This window comes from Neomonachus schauinslandi, chromosome 8, assembly GCF_002201575.2.
Source record: "Neomonachus schauinslandi chromosome 8, ASM220157v2, whole genome shotgun sequence".
NCBI classification, from domain to species: Eukaryota; Metazoa; Chordata; class Mammalia; order Carnivora; family Phocidae; genus Neomonachus; species Neomonachus schauinslandi.
Genome location: NC_058410.1, coordinates 142,376,349 through 142,393,851, shown reverse-complemented (window position 1 = coordinate 142,393,851; position 17,503 = coordinate 142,376,349). Strand labels below are relative to the sequence as shown.

At 43.2% G+C, this 17,503-nt stretch overlaps 1 pseudogene; it reads left to right on the top strand.

Moving 5' to 3' along the window:
• Positions 1 to 14,478: 14,478 nt before the first annotated feature.
• LOC110586816 lies at positions 14,479 to 16,114 on the top strand (annotated as a pseudogene).
• The last annotated feature ends 1,389 nt before the right edge of the window (positions 16,115 to 17,503 follow it).

The window sequence follows — 17,503 nt, the reverse complement described above, 5'->3', positions numbered from 1 at the left end:
TGTTACCTCTGTGCGGGAAAGGCCTGGGCCCCTTGCTCACTTAGGCATGTGCCCCTCGCTGCTTACCATGCAGAAACTCTTGGCTCGCTCACTCGAACCATAATTTGAAGGTATCTGTCTTACCAAACTCACTCTTCCTTCCCATCGTCCTGCCTTTGGTCATGGCATGGCTATTTTCTTCATCTCCGTATTAGTTTTATAGGGCCTCCGTAGCAAAAACCCACAGAAACGAGAGAGATTGAAGGTGGCTTGATCAAAAGAAATTTACTTCCTTACAGTTCTGGGGGCTGGAAGTCCAAGATCAAGGTGCTGGCAGGTTTGGTTTCTCCTGAGGCCTCTCCATGGTGTGCAGACTGGCCACCTTCTTACTGTGTCCACACACAGTGCTGGTGTCTCTGCCTCCTCTTAGAAGGACACCAGTCACACTGGATTAGAGCCCACCCCAGTGACCTCATTAGACCTTAATTATGCCTTTAAGGGCCTTACCTCCAAATGCGGGCATAATCTGGAGTACTGGATTTGGAGGGCTTTAACACAGACCTGGGGAAGGGGGTGGGTGATTCCATCCACTACAGTCCCCCAGGCCAAAAAACTCTACTATCCTCTGTTTTTACCTCTGTCATCTTCTACCCAGACGTTGGGTCTTCTGGACTTTCCCTAGTAAATGCTAAATCCATGTCTTTACCACCTGTCCCAGTGCTGTTGTCAGGTCAAAACCTAGTATAAATTTCCCTGCCCAGTCCTTGTAAAGCCATCTACGATCTGATCCACCTCGTCTTTGCTTTTAGCATTTTTAAAGAAAGGTTTATTTATTTATTCTAGAGAGAGAGAGCACACGAGCAGGGGGAGGGGCAGAGGGAGAGGGAGAGACCGAGAATCTCAAGCAGACTCCCCGCTGAGTGCGGAGCCTGACCTTAGGCTCTGTGGCTCGGTCTCACACCCCCGAGATCATGACCTGAGCCAAAATCAAGAGTCAGACACTTAACTGTCTGAGCTACCCAGGTGCCCCTCTTTTGGCATTTTTATCAAAGCCATTCATGTACATAAAAAATAGAAATGATAATATTAAAAAAAAAACAAAAAGCAAAAACAGTCCTGCCTTAACCCCAGGCCCATTGCCCAGATGTAGGCTTCAATGTAGTTTCCTTGATCTAGAATATGCTTGAGGAAATTACTTTCCACCAGATCTTTTTTCTTGCCTTGCTGGTTACTCCATAATTCTAAATAATAATATTATACAAGTATTTTTAAGTTGCATGTATTTATTAATTTATCAATTTGGACATTCTGCTCTTTATGAAAGATAAGAATTAGGCTCAGAAACACTGCCCCCATATCATCTCGCCTCATTCTGCCTTCTAATTTTTGATAGTTATAAATTATTTTTAGTCCTGAGCTTTTTTCTTGCCATCCGACATTTGAGAGTATTTCTTAATTCCTTACAAAGTAAAATGAGATTACTAGGGCTCTTGTTCTTCTGTTTCTCTTTCTCCTTCCACTTTTCAACTTTTTTTTGTTTAAGAATTTTTTGGGGGGCACCTGCGTGGTTCAGTTGATTGGGCATCTGACTCTTGATCTCAGTTTGGGTCTTGAGTTCAGGCCCTGTATTGGGCTCCATGCCGGGCATGGACCCTACCTAAAAAAAAAAAAAAAAAAAAATGTTTTTTAAATGATGGTAATTTTATAATTTATTAATTATTATTATCATTATTATTATTTTTAAAGTAAACTCTATGCCAACATGGGGCTCAAACTCACGGCCCTGAGATCAAGAGTCACACACTCCACCAACAATTTCCGTCAGGTAGATCTTTAGCTTCACATTGTCAAGGATGATCACATTTACAGTCTGTGTGTGAGAGTATTTAAGAGCTTTATGTTTATGGGTTTATTCTGAAAATATGATGTCAATACATAGGCCTTACGTTATTATGACTACATAAATATTGTTCACGGTGGAGCCAAATATTGTGCCAGGAGTAGACTTTTCCCCCTAAGATCCGTTGTTAACCATCCCTGGACTGTTCAAAACAATATGCTCTTAACATCTGTACAAACACATCCTCTTTTCTTTCATTCTACCAGTTGCTCAAAAATCTTGCCACATTTTAGTTTGCTTCACATTTGGACATTTTGCTTTTAGTGTTTCTAATTTTTTTTTTCCTTACTGAGAGGTATTTTTGTTTCCTAGTGATAACAGACCAGGTGGTTTAACACAACAGAAGTTTATTCTCCCACAGTTCTGGAAACTGGAAGCCTGAAATCACAGCGTCAGCAAGGCTATGCTGTCTCTGGGCTCTGGGGAGAATCCTTCCTTCTTTCTGGCTTCTGGTGGCTCCGGCAGTCCTGGCTTTCCTTGTCTTGCAGCTTCAATACCCCCGTCTCTGCCTCCCTCTTCACATGGCCTCCTTCCCTGTGACTCTGTGTGTGTCCTTTCCTCCTCATAGAAAGACTACCCTAAATCCAGGATGCCTTCACCTCCAGATCCTTAACTGGTTATATCTGCAAAGACCCCATGCCCAAATAATGTCACATTTTGAGGTTCCATGTGGACATGAATTTAAGGGGGGGTACTGTTCAACTCACGACCAAGGGGAAAATATGATTTTCTCACTATATTATTAATATTTGGGGGTTCCTGGGTGGCTCAGTCAGTTGGGCATCTGACTCTTGGTTTCGGTTCAGGTGATGATTTCATGGGTAGTGGGATCAGCCCTGCACTGGGCTCTGTGCTCAGTGAGGCGTCCGCTTGAGGTTTTCTCCCTCTGCCCCTTCCCCCTCACATGCATATTTGTTCTCTCTCTAAAGTAAATAAATATTTTTTAAAAATACACAGTAGCCGGGCGCCTGGGTGGCTCAGTTGGTTAAGCGACTGCCTTCGGCTCAGGTCATGATCCCGGAGTCCTGGGATCGAGTCCCACATCGGGCTCCCGGCTCAGCAGGGAGCCTGCTTCTCCCTCTGACCCTATCCCCTCTCATGCTGTTTCTCTCTCTCTCTCTCTCTCAAATAAATAAATAAATAAAATCTTTAAAAAAATAAATAAATAAAATAAAAAATAAAAAATAAAAATACACAGTAGCCAAAATATGGGAAGAGCCCAGGTGTCCATTTACTGATGAATGGATAAAGAAGATGTATTTTATATATATATATGTACACATATACATACAATGGAATATTACTCAGCCACCAAAAAGAATGAAATCTTGCCATTTGCAACCACCTGGATGGAGCTAGAGAGTATAATGCTGAGTGAAATAAGTCAGAGAAAGACAAATACCATATGATTTCACTCATATGTGGAATTTAAGAAACAAAACAGATGAACCTAGGGGAAGGGAAGGAAAAATAAAATAACATAAAAACAGAGAGGGAGGCAAACCATAAGAGACTCTTAATCACAGGAAACAAACTTAGGGTTGCTGTAGGGGAGGGGCTTGGGGTAACTGGGTGATGGGCATTAAGGAGGGAATGTGATGGAATGAGCACTGGGTGTTATGTGCAACTGATGAATCACTAAATTCTACCCCTGAAACTAATAATACACTATATGTTAATTAATTTGAATTTATATAAAATCTATAGATAGATAATTTTCTCCACTGTAATTTAAAGAACGAGAGAATTATGATCCACAATGAATCCAGGAGCTCAAACAGTGTCATCACTGCCTTGTTTCTTCTTTTCCATGCTTGCATTTGTTTCCTTCTAGGCCAGCTTCGTGCTCAAGCAAGCTTACCTCATGTGCTGGCAAAGATAGGTTCTAGCATCTCTCCAGGCTCATGTCTTCTTCACAGACTGTGATCCTAGCAAAACTAAAACTACTTTACTGACAGTTCCAGTAAAATCCCCAAGGAAGTCTCTTAATGGACCTTGCTTGGCTCATGTTTGAACAATCCCTGTGGCCCAGGGCATGAAGTGAGCTTATTGGCCAAACCTGGGTCACCTGCCCACCCCTAAGGTTGAGAGGTAGGATGACCCTACCCCATGGATGAGGAAGAGATGGTGTCCTAAGTGATTCTGGGTAGGCAAAAAACTCAGGATTTCTTGCAAAGCCTAAAATAGCTTTATCAATAGTTTGATTGACAGTTCATCTGTACATAAAATTCTAGGTTTATAATTTTCTTCCAAAATGTTGAAAGTAATATTTCATTGTTTTCTTTTATCCCTACATCATGAAAAAATTGAAAGTACAGAAAAATTGAAAGAATTTTATATTGAACACCCATCTATCACTTAGATTCTATGATTAACATTGTTTGCTTTATTGAAATCCATTTATCCATCCCTCTGTTCATCTATTGATCCATCTTATTTTCTCAGAATTTCAAAATAAGTCGCAGACGACCCTGCCCTTGACTCCCAGACCCGTCAGCATGCATATCATTACCTAGAATTTGATATTTGTTTACAATTTTTTTCATTTGAGCTAAAATTTCTAGACTGCAAAATGCCAAAATTTGAAGTGTACCATTCAGTGAGTTTTGACACTGCAACCCAGACCCATATCAAGATACAGAGCATTGCACCTTCCTTCCTATCCCTTCCCAGTAAATCCCTGCACCAGAGGTAACCATTGTTCTGATTTGTTTTCATCATGGATTCACTATCTCTGTTTAGGACGTTATGCAGATGGACTCATACAGTAGTCACACTTTTGTGTAAGGATTCTTTCCATCATGTTTTTGATACTCATCCGTGTTGTGGTCTCTATCCTTTCCATTGTATGAATGTACCACCATTTATCCATTTTTCTACTGATGGATGCACGGGGACTGTTTCCAGTTTCCAGCTTTTGTGAATAAAGCTGCTACACACATTCTTGCACACATCTTTTGGTAGGCATAGTTTCCATTTTTCTTGGACAGATTGCTAGGGGTGGAGTTGTGAAGTCATAGAGTAGTTTCATTTTATGAGGACCTTCAGATCTTCTGCCAAAACGGTCTTCCTGTTTTATAGCCCTGCCAACAAAGTATGAGAGTTCCAGTAGCTCCACAGCCCTTGCCAACATTTGTTGTCAGTCTTCCCAATTTCAGCCATATTGGTGACTATGTAATGGTATTTCATTTTGGTTTTAGTTTTTCATTCCTAATTTCTAATGATTTTGAGCAGTTTTTCATGTGTGATTTGTGAATTTTCCTTTAGATAGTATCTAAAATTTTTTTTTTTTAAGATTTTATTTATTTGAGAGAGAGAGAATGAGAGACAGAGAGCATGAGAGGGAGGAGGGTCAGAGGGAGAAGCAGACCCCCTGCCGAGCAGGGAGCCTGATGCGGGACTCGATCCCGGGACTCCAGGATCATGACCGGAGCCGAAGGCAGTCGCCCAACCGACTGAGCCACCCAGGCGCCCTCCTTTAGATAGTATCTAATTAAATCTTTCACTCATTTAAAAACATGGATTATCTGGGGCACCTGGATGGCCCCACAGTCTGCTAGGGATTCTTTCCCCCTTCCTCTCCCTCTCCCTCTGCTCCTCCCCCAATCACATGTACTCTCTAAATAAATAAATAAAATCTTTAAAAATAAATAAAAAATAAAAACATGGATTATCTTTTTTGAATTGTAGGGGTCTTTTTTTTTTCCTTTCTTGCAGCGTTCTTTATATATTCTGGGTTTTAGAACTTTGTCAAGTATGTTTTGGAAATATTTTTTTCTCAATCTGTGATTTGACTACTCATTTTCTTAACAATATCTTTTGATGAACAGAAGTTTTAAAATTGATGAATTTATCAATTCTTCCATTTACAGCTTTTGCTTTCAGTGTCCTTCCTACCCCCAAGTCATGAAGATATATATTCTCCTGTGTTTTTTCCCATCTTTTTGTTGTAGTTATTATGTTTAGTCAGGAACTCATCTCAGTTTACATGTATGGTTTGAGGTAGGGCTCAGGATTCTTCTTTTTCCTCTATATGGATATCCAGTTGTTTTAATACATTTAAAAAATTTTTTTAGTGTTTTCTGATGTCTAATAATTGCAGATAGCCTGTTTATTCCTTTGAAGGTGACCGATTTCTTCCCTCTTTCAGTGCTCTCTGGATCTTCTTTTTTTCCTTAGTATATCTAATATTATCCTGCTAATCTCTCAGTATCCTCTTTCAATCTTAGCTTTGGTAGATTTTCTTCAGTGATTTCTATAATAACTTCTATCCTTGCATTTTCTCTGGGCTCTCTTTCTGGAACACGTATTGGTTGTGTTGTGGACCTGTTTCAGACCTCCAGTTCTTTTATATTTTCTCTTTACTTTTTGTCTTTCTCTTTTTCTCTCATGTCATATTTCTACCTTTGTAGAAAAAATTAAAGTTTGGCAAGCATATTTTTAATTTCCAAGTACTCTTTCTTGTTCTCTAATTGTTCCTTATTTATGGCATCTTGTTTTTACTTTAGGTATTTATTGTATCTAGAATACCTCCAAAAATATTAACTAGAGGTGTAGAAAATTATTTTTTCTGTTACCCAAATTGGTCCTTGTGAGGTCAGCCTTTACTTTTGCTTCTTCTGGTTTTGTTTGTTTGTTTGTTTTTGGTTTTTTTTATGTAACTGATTTCCCTCCCATGCCCAGTGATGGGGGGGGGGTGTTTTTTATATTTAAAAAAGAGAAAATAAGCTGATTTTTTTTAGATGTGTTTCCTGTACTATTGCATATGGAGCTGTTTTCTTGCTCGTGAATTACCCAGAAAGCAGAAGAGGCTGCAGGGAGTTCTGTGTTCATGAGCAGAGCTTGCTACACAGGGAGGCTTCCTGTTACAATGAAAAAATGGGGAGCCAGAGAGGGGAGGGCTTTGCTGGGCTGCTACCACTCACCCCCGCTAGCATCGGTCCATCGGTATTATATACAAACTATTGTCTGCTGATTGCTCTTTTCTCATTTCTCATAGCTGTTATGGCTTTATTCATTTAAAAAAATGATTTACTGTTCTTTTTAATTGTGTATTGGAAGTAGGGGGGAGACAAGTGGCTGCCATTTGGAATGAAAGCTTCATTCTATCTTTACTAAATTATTTCCTGATCTTTCTAAATGGGCATCTTTCATTGGATTTGGGTTGATATCTTTACTCTCTCATGGATATGCCAGACTCGCATCCACCTTCAGTGCCCTCGGTTATTGTGTTCCTTTTTTCAGAAACTTCCTTCTTCTCTTCCCTTTTCTCCCACCTTAACCTAGTGAAATTCTTCCCAACTTTTGAAGCGAACTTGAGCATATTCCTGCATGAATCCCATCTATTTAATTCATCTTTCATTGGCCTCCCTTTTATCTTATACTATTATTCAACTCAATGCCTATTGTTCACAATTCAGCTCTTAATTATATAGTCCAGTATTGCTCACTCTTATTTCAAATGTTCATTATTATGTTGGTAACTATTAAAAAGTCTTTGGGGACAAGAATTTATTTTTCTCTGTCTTTCAAAACACATAGCACAGTATGCATATATAATAGATATTCAATAAGTATTTGTAATTGGTTAACTTCCCTGCTATTTGCAAGAAAGAAAGTAGATAATAGCTTATATTTTTTTCTGCTGGAAACAGTAAAACACTTATCTTTTAATTGAAAGCTGAATTAGGGATGCTCCATTTCAGGCAAAGGAAATGCTGATTTTTCTTCACTAAGGAAAAAAATGTAAGTTATAAAGTAAATGTCTGCTGAAAGCCAGGGCAATAGACAGATCCCCCAGAGTTGAAGCAATTGAGGTGAGGGTGGCTTGGGAAAAGCAAAATAGCAAAATGTGATTTGAAAATAGACTTTATAGGGACGCCTCATTGGCTCAGTCGGTTAATCATCTGCCTTCGGCTCAGGTCATGATCCCAGGAAGCCTGCTTCTCCCTCTGCCTCTGCCTCTGCCGCTCCCCCTACTTGTGCTCTCTCTCTCTGCCAAATAAATAAAATCTTCAGTTAAAAGGAAAGAGGTCTAGTGGTGGAACAAGAACAAGTAGTAAGAAATAATATGCTTCTGGGGACACCTGGGTGGTAGAGTCGGTTGAGACTCCAGCTCTTGGTTTCGGCTCAGGTTGTGATCTCAGGGTTGTGGGATCAAGCCCCATTCTGGGCTCCGTGCTCAGCACTGAGTGTGCTTGGGTTTCTCTCTCCCTCTGCCCCTCCCCCAAGCTGTGAACTCAATCTCTCTCTCAAAAAATAAATCTTTAAAAAAAAGAAAGAGGGACGCCTGGGTGGCTCAGTCCGTTAAGCGGCTGCCTTCGGCTCAGGTCATGATCCCAGGGTCCTGGGATCGAGTCCCACATCGCGCTCCTTGCTCGGCAGGGAGCCTGCTTCTCCCTCTGCTTGCCTCTCCCCCTGCTTGTGTTCTGTCTCTCTCTCTGACAAATAAATGGATAAAATCTTTAAAAAAATAAAAAAATAAAGAAAGAATATGGTTCTGGTGGTAATCACTGCTGTTCACCAAATAGATCTGCTTCCCTCTCCTCTGGGCACATGGAATGGTCATACTGCTGGGATCCAGTGAAGTTAAGGGTAGCCACGTGACTTGCTTTGACCAAAGAAATGAGAGTAGGAATGATGTCATTTCAGGTGGTCGCTTTCAAAGCCCGTGAGGGATTTGCCATATTCCTGTTTTCTGTTTCAGTGGTTGTGGAAGCATGTGGTATTCCATGATTCTAATTCTGAATTCCTCAAAGTCCATAATGAACAGTCTCCCTGCAGACCTGTTTTGGAAATAGTGTGAGTGATAAACCTTTGTGGTTTAAGCCACGGAGCATAAATTATTGCTGCTCAGGGTCAGCAAACTCCCTCCAATGGGCCAACTGCCTGTTTTGATGAGATTTGATTGGAACCCAGACATGCAAATTTGCTTATGTCTTGTTTATGCTGCCACTGAACTGACTAATTACAACAGAGACCATATAGCCTGCCAGCTGAAAATAGTTACTATTGCTCTTTAAGAAAAAGTGTGTTGACTTCTGGCCTAGTCTATCCTAACTATGACAGAACTGGAGGTCTTTGATAAGTTCCCTCGCATGTTTTGTACACAACACGAAAGATATTTATAGTAGTCAGCCTCCAAGATGGCACCAGTGATCCCCAACTCTGAACACAAGGGTATTCATGTGCACTTCCTTCCCACCCCGATAGAGCTGACTTGTGGAAGCAATGTGGGAGTCATGGAGGGTGACTTCCAAGCCTGGGTCATAAAGGATAGTGTGGCTTTCATCTCTCTCTCTCTGAGATCACTCACTCTGGGACAAGCCACTACCATGCTCTGAGGGCACTCAAGAAGTCCTACAGAGAAGCCCACATGGTGAGAAACCGAGCCTCCTGCCAAGAGTTCGAGAAGTAGAAAATAAAAAACAGAGAGAGAGAAAGGGAGTGGGGAAAGAAAAAAGGTTAAAAAATAAAGAAAATCCACGGTACAGTTCATACTGTATTGTTAATATTCACATGCATATTCCTTGGATTCTCAACCACATTCCAATTTTGGGGACAATGCTGGTAACCTGGCCAAATCTCATTTTCCAAGCCTCTGTCTTGCTTTAGGCCTTCACTAAACAAATAGCTCACTGTCAGCCTGCAAATGAGTACTGACCTCCTTAGTTTGGGCCCACATGAAATTAGGCTCAGATTAGAGGAGAAATTAAGAAACTTCCTACTCCCCCACCCCCACCCCCGCAAAGGTCTCAAAACATAGTTTCTTTTTCCTTTTTATATCATTTTTGTTTAGTAACCTTGTGACTCTGTTGTGGATGGGAAGGCTGTATATGCTAGAGTCTATGCCGTGAATAAGCTCTGTTGGACTGTGCAATTTTTCTTAGCCCACATTATCATAGTTATCTTAGGTGATAAACCTGTATGGTTGAAATTTGGAGACCAGGTCCCTGGTGCTGCTGGTTCTAAGATCAAATTGTAGAGTATCAGAGACAGTTCTCCAGGCCTGCGTAGTTTAAGCATAAACTTGTCCTGTATCGTGCTTATTAATCTTTGTATCATAAATATGACCAAAAGTCAAGACCATGTCTCATAAACTTAATAGCACTAATGAAGGAACAAAATATTTGAGAATTCCTGAAAAATCTAGCATGGTCATAAGTATGAGGGGAGATGTTGAGAAAACCAGATTTTTTCTAAGACAAGAGAAGGTGTGTGCAGACAACGTATATTTCAAAGGTAAATTATCTGGTTCCTTTTAGAAGAGTGAAGAATAATTGTTAAACACGTCATTGGCTTTCTTACTATCCTATATGTAGGCTATGTAAGCATATGCTTGAGTAATCATTTCCTGACTTGGAATGAACCCAGAAGAGGTGGCTTGCCTAGAGGTCAGGAGGTTAGACTTGGAGCCTTCTGGATCCAGAGAGCGAGCTAGCACAGAACCTTCATAAAGTGTTCTCTTACTAAAAATGTAACCTGTGGTGGTGCCTGCTTTCCAACTAAGAAGATGTTACACGATGTATCTAATGGTGCCATTTAAACCCTCCAAGGGGAGATTAAGCAGATATTTTTATTTTTATTATTTTTAAAGATTTTATTTATTTATTTGACAGAGACACAGCGAGAGAGGGAACACAAGCAGGGGGAGTGGGAGAGGGAGAAGCAGGCTTCCCGCCAAGCAGGGAGCCCGATGCGGGGCTCGATCCCAGGAGCCTGAGATCATGACCTGAGCCGAAGGCAGACGCTTAACGACTGAGCCACCCAGGCGCCCCTAAGCAGATATTTTTAATCAAGATGCCATCCTCCTCACTCCACAAATCCCACTGTTAGAAGCAGCCTAACTCAAAGAAGCCATTTCTAACGTGATTGGGTAAGGTTTTTCCATTGTTAACGAAGCTAAATTTTAACTGAGTTCTATCTGACTTTTATCTGAATTTCATCAGAACATTGCGGTCATGGCTTTTTAAAAATGTATTCCCTTTGATTATCCTTCCAATTTTAAAGCCCTTCCAAATTGTAGAGAAAATTGAGCTAGAAGTGTTTTCTTCCTCCAGGGCACATTGCTGATATTTCTTGACTCATCTCACTGAGACGTGACACAGACCCTCAGAAGACAGTGTTATAGGAGTTGTTCAGCTGTGACCAAGAATCTCCAATTCTGTTTCTTAGTAGCTGAAATGGGAAACTTCGTTTTTTACCTTGACATCTGCTCCTGTTTTCATGATTCATGATTATAGTGGTGCAAAAACTTTTCAGTGGTTTCTTAGATAAGACACCACAAGAATAAGCAACAACAAAAGAAAAAATAGATAAATTGGACTTCATCAAACCTTAAAACTTTTGTGTTCCAAAGAACAGCACTAAGAAAGTGAAAACACAACCCACAGAATGGGAGAAGATACTTGAAATCATATATCTGATAAGGACTTATATGTAGAATAACGAACTCTTACACCTCAATAATAAAAAGACAACCCAACTAAAAAAATGGACAAAATCTCTGAATAAAGGAAACGACAGATGTTGGCGGGGATGTGGAGAAAGGGGAACCATCCTACACTGTTGGTGGGAATGCAAGCTGGTGCAACCACTCTGGAAAACAGTATGGAGGTTCCTCAAAAAGTTGAAAATAGATCTACCATACGATCCAGCAATTGCACTACTGGGTATTTACCCCAAAGATACAAATGTAGGGATCCGAAAGGGTACGTGCACCCCAATGTTTATAGCAGCAATGCCCTCAATAGCCAAACTGTGGAAAGAGCCCAGATGTCCATCAACAGATGAATGGATAAAGAAGATGTGGTATATATATACAATGGAATATTGTTCAGCCATCAAAAAATGAAATCTTGGGGTGCCTGGGTGGCTCAGTCGTTAAGTGTCTGCCTTCGGCTCAGGTCATGATCCCAGGGTCCTGGGATCGAGCCCAATGTCGGGCTCCCTGCTCGGTGGGAAGCCTGCTTCTCCCTCTCCCACTCCCCCTGCTTGTGTTCCCTCTCTCTCACTGTCTCTCTCTCTGTCAAATAAATAAATAAAATTTTTAAAAAAATGAAATCTTGCCATTTGCAACGACGTGGATGGAACTAGAGGGTATTATGCTAAGTGAAATAAGTCAGTCAGAGAAAGACAATTATCATATGATCTCACTGATAGGTGGAATTTAAGAAACAAAACAGAGGATCATAGGGGAAAAGAGGAAAAAATAAAACAAGATGAAACCAGAGAGGGAGACAAACCATAAGAGACTCTTAATCATAGGAAACAAACTGAGGGTTGCTGGAGGGGTGGTGGGTGGGGGGATGGGGAAACTGGATGATAGACATTAAGGAGGGCACGTGATGTAATGAGCACTGGGTGTTATATAAGACTGATGAATCACTGACCTCTACCTCTGAAACCAATAATGCATTATATGTTAATTAATTGGATTTAAATATAAAAAATAAATTAAAAAAAGAAGAAATTTCTCCAAGGAAAACAGAAAAATGGCCAAAAGCACATGAACGGATGCTTCACAGCCTTAATCTTTAGGGAAAGGCAAATCAAAACCACCATGAAATACCACTTCACATACCCTAGGATAGCTAGAATCAAAAAGAGGGATAATAACAAGGATGTGGAGAAATTGGAGTCCCCATCCACTGCTGATAGGAATGTAAAATGGTGCCATCACTTTGGAAAACAGTCTGGCAGTTTCTCAAATGGTTAAAGATAGAGTTAACATTTGCCCCAGTAATTTCACTGCTAGGTCAATTCATTTCTCTCTGTAGAGAATTGGAAACATACGTCTCTACAAAACCTTTAATCAAATGCTCATAGCAATATTATTCTTCATAGCCAAAAAGGAGAAAAAAAAACCCCTTAAATATCCATCAGCTGGTGAGTGGATAAACAAAAGATGATTAATCTGAAGAATATGAAAGCACTAATTGGAAAAGATATATGCACCCCTATGTTCATGGCAGCATTGTTTACAATAGTCAAGTTAGGGAAGCAGCCCCAAGTGTCCATCCATAGATGAACGGATAAAGAAGAGGTGGTGTTTGGGGCGCCTGGCTGGCTCAGTCAGTTGAGTGTCTGCCTTTGGCTCAGGTCATGATCCTGGGGTCCTGGGATCGAGCCCCACAACGGGCTCCCTGCTCAGCAGGGGTCTGCTTCTCCCTCTGCCCCTCCCCCCTACTTGTGTTCTCTGTCTCTTTCTCTCTCTCAAATAAATTTTTTAAAAAAGAAGATGTGGTATATATATACAATAGAATACAATTCGGCCTTAATAAAAAGGGAGGTAATCTACCATTGCAGCGACATGGATGGACCTTGGGGTATTATGTTAAGTGAAGTAAGTCAGATGGAAAAAGACAAATTCTGTATGATTTCACTTATAAGTGGAGTCTAAACAGTAAAACAAACGAACCAACAAGAGGAAAACAAACTCCGGCGCCTGGGTGGCTCAGTTGGTTAAGCGACTGCCTTCGGCTCAGGTCATGATCCTGGAGTCCCGGGATCGAGTCCCGCATCGGGCTCCCTGCTCGGCGGGGAGTCTGCTTCTCCCTCTGACCCTCCTCCCTCTCATGCTCACTGTCTCTCATTCTCTCTGTCTCAAATAAATAAATAAAATCTTTAAAAAAAAAAAAGAGGAAAACAAACTCATAGATACAGAGAACAGAGCGGTGGTTGCCAGAAGGAAAGGGGGTTGGGGGCTGGGCGAAATGGGTAAAGGGGCTCAGCTGTATGGTGATGGGTAGTGACTAGACTTTTGGGGGTGGTCACTTTGTAGTGTACACAAATATCGAATTATAATGTTGTATACCTGAAACTTACATATAAGTTTACCTCAATAAAAAAATATGAAATATTCAGTGGACTATTACTCAGCATTAAAAAGGAATTAAGTACTGAAACATACTACAGCACAACATGAATGAACCATTATGCTGAGAAGCCAGTCACAAAAGAACACACATTGTGTGCTTCCATTTATGTGAAATGTAAGAGAAGGCGAATCTACAGAGACAGAACATAGGCTATTGGTTGCCTAAGACTGAGGGAGAGAAAGAAGAGGAGTACCTGCTAATAGGTACAGGGTTCCTTGTCTGGGTGATGAAAATGTCCTAAAATTGCGGTGATGATTGGACAACTCTGAAAATACTAAAAACCATCGAATTGTACACTTTAGGTAAATTTTATGGAATGTAGCTGTTATTAAAAGAACTCTCCTATGGGGATGACATGGGTACAAGTCAGGGCCAGATCAACAAGCATGAACCAGGGGCCTGTTGTCATGGGGGAGGTGGTGGTGCGTGGTGGCGACCGGGGGCCGAGTCTCGGCATTGGCTCTGGAGTTGGTCGGGGGCAGGGGCAGACTTGGGGCTTGAGCAACTTCTTCCAGGGAAGAGGTCCCGCGTAGCTGCTGTTGCGACCCAAGATCTTGATTCACATCCATAGATCGGAATATTGGTGTACCAGCCATCCTCAGACACCTCACTGAGGACTGATGGGGAACCTGAGGCTTGGGGGGGTTACGAAGCTTGTCCAGAGTCACACAGGGTGTAAAGGGCACAGCCAAGACTCAGAGCCAGCTTGTAAAAAGTAAAATGAAGAAACTATGGCAAAGTTTTAGGAGAAAGAAAGACATTTAGGCTCCAGAGGCCAGTCGTCCACACCAGTGGCAGACAGCAGATGAAGGAGGGGCTCGTACTGGACAATGTCGCTTCCCAGTGAAGGACCGTGGCCTCGCAGAAGTTGACGAGTCAAGAGGAATGCGCATCGGTGAAGATGCTGTTGAAAGATTGAAAGCTGAAAGGCAGTTCTCCCAAGGCTTCTTTGGAAAAACTGGAAAGAAAGCAGGGAAGGCAGTCCTGTGGGCATCAGCAGGTGGACTCAGAGTTGTGGATGAAAAAACGAAGGACCTCACAGTTGAGCAGACAATAGAAACAGTTTCTTCCTGTGCCCCACAGAGGACCTTTGACAGAGCCGTCTCTGACATAAGTCGTGACGGCACCACTGGGCGCTGGATCTGTCATTGCTTCCTGGCCGTCAAGGACACGGGTGAAGGACTGAGCCACGCAGTCGGCTCTGCTTTTGCGGCCTGTTTAGGACGGAAGCAGAAGCAGGAGAAGGAATACAGAGTGACTGCTACTTTTGATGCCAGTGATGAGGGAAGGGTCATTCCGTGTCACAGCCGCCACCGAGCAAACAGTAAGAGAGGAGAGTCTGAAACAAATCCAAGATGCCAAGAAGTGCCAGGAGTGGGAGCGGAAGCAGAGAGTATCAGCTCCCCGTGCTCACAGACCCCTGGTGCCTTCAGCACACCCTCCCAGGGCCCCCAGAGGTCCTCCCATCTGCCCCGAGGACCAAGCCAGTGACAGGGGTAGCTTCGCAATCTCCTGACATTCAAGATAATGACACTGACTCAGCCTTCCGTGGTCCTGCTGCTAAGCCAGACCTCACTGCTCTCGCACCAACAGCAGTGCCCGTGCGGAAACCAACCCTTGTGCCCAGGCCCCCGACGCTGCGAACAAGACAACGGCAGCCCCACATTCGGGGACGGAGTGCGGTCGGTCTACTGGCGCTGCGTCTCCGGGTCTCTCCCGGGCTGGTCGCAGAAGCACTCCCGCCGAGGCTGACCGCCGGTTAGAAGAGGGGTCCGCGAGCCCTCAGCCGTCCTTCCGCAGCCAGTTGTCCAGCCTCCTCCACTCACTGCTATTACCCTACCAGCGCGGCCTTTCCCAGGAAATGCATTGCTCACCTCTCAATCTGTGCCAGTGGGCGTGGTCCCACCCCTGCCGCCAGCCTCTGTCCCTGCCCTGTCCTATCCTGTGGCCACCAGGATGCCCTGCCCAGCCCTGAATGTGCCTGTGGTGGGCATCACTCCCTCCCAGACCGTATCCAACGTGTTTGGCGCCGCAGGCCACGCTCAGGCCGCCCACCCCCCTCTGTCTCCCAGGCTGGTCAAGCGGCAGACATTCCCTCAGTCTGAGACGAGCAGGCTGCTTCCAGTCCCTTCTTGAAGCCACCTGCTCAGCACCTCAGTGGTTCTAGTAGTGTTAGATGATGGCAGGTTGGCCTCAGGAGATAAGCACGCAGAGGGGCCTGCAGGTACCTGCCCCATGGATCCTCTGGAAGCCCAGTGGGCAGCATTAGAAAGCCCAGTCCCGGCAGCGTACTAACCCCTCTCCCACCAACCCTTTCTCCAGTGACTTACAGAAGACGTTTGAAACTGAGCTTTAAGCAGTCTCTGTGGCCTCTGTATTTTGTCTGTACTTAGGCAAGGGCAGGGGCAGAGGCCAAAGGAGCAAAGGGAACTTTGTGTTTCCAATCAGTATACTTTTCACTAGTCCCAAAGGTCCCAAGGAGCATGTCCAGGCAGAGTTCTGTGGGAGGTGATTTCGAGAAAAATGGGGAAAAAAAGCATTCCTAGAGAAGAGTTGTCTTGCAGTTAGGCTAAAGAAGTCAAGGAAATGTTGCCCTCTGTTCCCCTCTGACTCCCATAGCCCCTTACAAATCTCTGACAATGGAGAGGCAGAAGTATCTGAACAAGAATCTGTATTCAAAGCGTATTTACTGGCATATAAAACAGTGTGGGAAGCAAAATGATTTCCCTTGTTTTTTAAGCCATTCACCTGCCATCCTCAGTGCTGGCCTGTCTTAGAGATCAAGACCATGGTGGCCTGTGCTTGGGCCGGGAACAAGAGGGTAGGCTATGCAGAATTCCCAGGAGGGCACATCAGCAGCTGCCTAGCAGAGCTACATTTCAGGGGTAAAGTTGAGCTTCCACTTTAAGGAAGAATAAATATTATAAATATTTATCAAAAAAGCCAAAATCTTTATTGTTTTTCCTGGTTTAAGTCCAAATCTTTGTGTTTATGCATTAAGAATATTTTAAATAGTTCTCAATATTAAAAAGTTGTAGGAGTTGTAAGTAACCTTGCCGAAGGTGAAAGGGTTAGCCGTAAGGAATTGTACACAAGACTGATTTATCAGTGATGCCTACTGAAGTCGGGGGCAAGGCTGGGGCTTGCAGATGGGATCCCTAGCTTATTTGGTACCATTCATTTTACGTAGCACATTGCAGCAACAAATCATGCATATGAGCAACAGAGCCACTGGACTGGAGTTTTAAAGAAAATCCGGGGCGCCTGACTGGTCAAGTTGGTTGAGCGGCGCCTCTTGGTTTCTGCTCAGGTTGTGATCTCCTGGTGGTGAGATCGAGCACTGTGAGGGGCTCCACGCTCAGCGTGTGGAGTCTGCTTGAGATTCTCTCTCCCTCTGCTCCTCCCACTCATGCACTCTCTCTCTAAAATAAATAAATCTTAAAAAAAAAAAAAGGGGCGCCTGGGTGGCTCAGTCGGTTGGGCGACTGCCTTCGGCTCCGGTCATGATCCTGGAGTCGCGGGATCGAGTCCCGCATCGGGCTCCCTGCTCAGCGGGGGGTCTGCTTCTCCCTCTGACCCTCCCCCCTCTCATGCTCTCTCTTAAATAAATAAAATCATGGGGCGCCTGGGTGGCTCAGTCGGTTAAGCGACTGCCTTCGGCTCAGGTCATGATCCTGGAGTCCCGGCATCGAGTCCCGCGTCGGGCTTCCTGCTCGGCGGGGAGTCTGCTTCTCCCTCTGACCCT